Source organism: Austrofundulus limnaeus, unplaced genomic scaffold (genome assembly GCF_001266775.1).
Source record: "Austrofundulus limnaeus strain Quisiro unplaced genomic scaffold, Austrofundulus_limnaeus-1.0 Scaffold297, whole genome shotgun sequence".
Taxonomy (NCBI): domain Eukaryota; kingdom Metazoa; phylum Chordata; class Actinopteri; order Cyprinodontiformes; family Rivulidae; genus Austrofundulus; species Austrofundulus limnaeus.
In genome coordinates, this window is record NW_013952699.1 from 692,848 (window position 1) to 696,553 (window position 3,706).

General features: G+C 38.7%; 1 protein-coding gene across 5 annotated transcripts in view; it reads left to right on the plus strand.

The window, feature by feature from the left end:
- LOC106526858 (alpha-1,3-mannosyl-glycoprotein 4-beta-N-acetylglucosaminyltransferase C) overlaps positions 1-3,706 on the plus strand; it is a 196,234-nt gene that overhangs the window by 183,661 nt on the left and 8,867 nt on the right. Inside the window, exon 1 of one of the 5 annotated variants that reach the window (XM_014021573.1) lies at positions 3,003-3,102. The exons of the other annotated variants lie outside the window; for them this stretch is intronic. The gene's annotated coding sequence lies outside the window, so the exon portion shown is untranslated. Of the gene's footprint in view, positions 1-3,002; positions 3,103-3,706 lie in introns of those variants that run through there. 5 annotated transcript variants of the gene reach the window in all.

The following is a 3,706-nucleotide window of genomic DNA, read 5'->3' on the forward strand; positions in this document are numbered from 1 at the left end:
CACCTGTCTGTGAGCAGTTGTGAACATGCGTGTATATACAAGATTTCTCCAATGGRATATTTAATAGTGACTGTGGAGGACCGGAGACCCAACCCCCAAGACACGAGGCAGACATAGGGAAGACCAGAGCCCAAGGGCCCGAGATGAATCCCGAGCACAGAGCCCCAAGGGACACCCTCACGGGAAGATTTTTTTATGATTTGAGGTCCTTGTCAGTCATTTTCTTCACTTTGGTTCAAACAGAGACTGATGTGATCTGACACTGATGCACTCTGACCTTTATGTTCACCTGTAACCATTTCAGAAGCTGTTCTAACTTCCAGGTTCTTCGGTTAGCATTTCTTTACCATATTATGTCTTTTCAATTTATCATTGGGCTTCAGTGCTTGGTGTTTTTAGGTCACAGGATAACCAGCACCACGGCATTCAGCATTTTCGTTATGGTTTTTGTAGCCATGGCATCTCGTCAAGTTGTACAGATCTGAAAATTACATGGATTTTCCCCCATTCTGCATGCATAGAGACAAATAGGACAATCTTACAGAATTTTTTCAAAATCTTTGCTTCGAATTTATTTAGGTCTCAGAGCCAGCAATCTGTAAGAAAATAACTTAGCCACCTTCTCATCCTGCTCACTCATTGCATCTGTGCAGACCCTTTTGTCTCGGTGGCCAGCAATCCACTCAAACACCAACCCCCCACCCCCTACTCCTCATTGAAGGCCTAGGCGTAAAATACACAGCCCTCCACCGTAATTATATAAGATATTACAAATGTAAAATAACAAAGGAAATAGGAAACCACCCTCTTGTAGATATCAAAAACAGCTCTCCATCACGAAGAAAGTCGAGTTAAAAACCTTTGACCTTGGATTTAAATGTGCCCACATAAATCAGTCCATGCTACAGCACCAATGGAACTGAAAGGCCCAAAAGATTTCATAGACAGATTCAATAAAGACAACATAAGATGTTCTTATAGCATTTACTTTAAACATGCTTTTTTAACCTCCAGAGACAATTCCCTTCTCAGCTTTCTGTGCTCCATGATCAGATCCATGATGTCAAACAGCACAGTGATGTTGTATGAACGAATGTTCACAAGACAAAAACTCACAGTCTTAATGACAAAAAGAGACAAAAGCTCACATCTTCTTACTTTTAAAACACCAATGATACGTCCTTTGTGGAACCTCAGAGTTGCTCACACATTCCTTATTTTTGAGTTTTTCTCACCTTCTAACCTTCCACAATGTTTTTTATCAATATGTTATTTGAGCAAGATTGAGAAGTTACTATTTTAATAGTTTATATCTCATAAAATATGCTTACATTTGTAATGTGATGTAAGTATGATGATATTTTATAATATGAATCTACTGTGTGACTAATAAAAGTTGTATAGGTTGTAAGCTTTTGTCTTTTATTTTTCTTTAAGGCTGTGAGCATTTGTCCTGTAAGCATGTCAGAAACCCACTTTTCTCCCTTTAATAGACTGATTACAAGATTTACAACACTTGTGATGCTAATTATAGTCAGCTTAGTTTAACAGGCCTCTGAGTTCAAATTCTTTCCAGGCTTATTTGGGTGTAACAAAAGCTGGTCATGGCCAGTATTACATTATTAATATTTTTTTTATTCTGGTTAATCAAACTTTTAAAAAAATACTGATTGTTTAACAGAAAGATACTTAAAAATATTGCTCCATCTGTGTGAGGTCACCTGTCCAACAACTAAAGCTTAGACTAAAATGGGTTAAGCAACAAAACAATAATTGCAAGCAGCAGTAACACTAAAATAAAATGACTCAAAAATAACATATTTAAGGTGTTGTCATGGCCCAAGAGATATCCTAACCATTTAAATACTGCGGTAAATCACGAGGAGAGCAAGTTGGACAAATTTCCTCCACAACAATCTAACAGACTGATGAGGTCATAAAGAAGACAATTACTTCAAGTTATTGCTGCTAAAAGGGCTTTACAAGCTGCTGAATAATGGAGTGAACTTAGTTCTTCACACGCTGCTTCTGCATTTTGGTTTGTTTGGTAAATGAATAATGACAAATTGTAATATGTAGTGGGTTGTTATTCATCCCTGAGGTTGCATTTATCGAATTTTAAGATCTAATAAGTAATTACAGAAGATTTTCCCTGCCTCGTAGCACATCAGCAGGGGACGGGAAAGAAGCAAAACAGTTACTTGACAAAATGAAGCTCTTGGACAGGTGCTTAGGCCTTCAGAGGAGCAGTGCCATAGAGCAGAACTTTCACAATTTTATCTGAGAACAAACCGCAGCCGTTAAACCCGAGTGACAAATTGCTCTGCTGCGGCATTAATAAAAGGTTACAGAATAGGAATCTAGTTTTATGAGGACCTGTGAGCTCGTTTCTGTCGTCACAAATGCCACAGTGTTTTGCATAACCGGGGTTTTAAAATAATAGGCTAATGATGGAAAACTCAAGGTCTGCTCGGTGACCACAGGAAATTGCTAAACACTCTGCAATGTTGCCGCTTCACAAACACAGTCGTTAAGGTTGAATAGCTATGGACGCAAGTCCCAGAATAACTAATTAATATACATTGTGTGCACTGTGGGAGACTCACGGGAGGCCAGATACAATCTTCATGCACAGGCTACATGTACAAACATTAACCTGCAGTTTCTCACTTTGTGTCGTGTGGAAAAATATGTAAATGTAAAATTTTAAAAAGAACCTGTCTCCTGTCAGAATGTTTTTGCATCCTCAGCATGCTGCAACCTAATCTCCCTCACGTATATTACTGTGATGCCAATATTTTTCCTGAACGGGCCTTTTTATCTATGAAAGGTTTGTTTTTGATTACCAAAAGAAAAGCTCAGCAGGGTCTGCCAAGTCAGGGGATATTGGAGATAAATGTCTTTTAGTGATTGGCCTCCCCACACACATCCTTCATCAAATATTCATGATCAAGACAAGGGAAGATCCAGAGGAAGCAGAGACATAGGATATTCTCCCATCAGTCTAGCACCGGGATAGGTAGTCAATGGATCAGCGGAGAGCTGCCTCCAGGAGAACTCTGTTAGGCTACCGAAGCAGGAAACATGGACCTCTCCAGTGAGGTAATGCTCGTCTCAATTTCTACTTCTTTTTCCTCATTCTTCCACTTTAGAGAGAAAAAGGAAAGTGATTTTTAAGACAAGAGAGTAGTTTTTAATGTATAAATCCTTCATGGATTTCAGATGACTTCATTTTGAACAATCATTTTGAAGCATGTTGTAAATTCAAGTTTTGGATGCTGGTTCCTTTAGTTTCAGATGGTAAATTGTTCGGGTTTTTTTAACCTAGGAACTCAGAGAAACACAGCAAAACCCGGCCGAACATTAAATCAATGACAACAGAGGCAAGTGAGCTTTTTTAACCATCACTTTGCAAAGAGGAGAAATTCTTGTTACTTAGCTTTGCTCAAGGCTCAGCAAGTCCAAAGAAAATCTGACCTCCGTGGGCGTGATCAGTTCTTTTATTATCATACGTAAATGTTGCGTCACAAGCAAAAACAGCGAATCAACACATCGTTTGCTGGAATACATCAAAAACACAGAAGCCAATGAAAACGCTGTTACTGGGGTTACGATGTTTTATAAAAAAACCATGAATACTTGTTTTTAGTACTGGGTAGTGGAAACTTACAAGAATGTGGAGGGCTGGAGTTTTCAACAATTAATC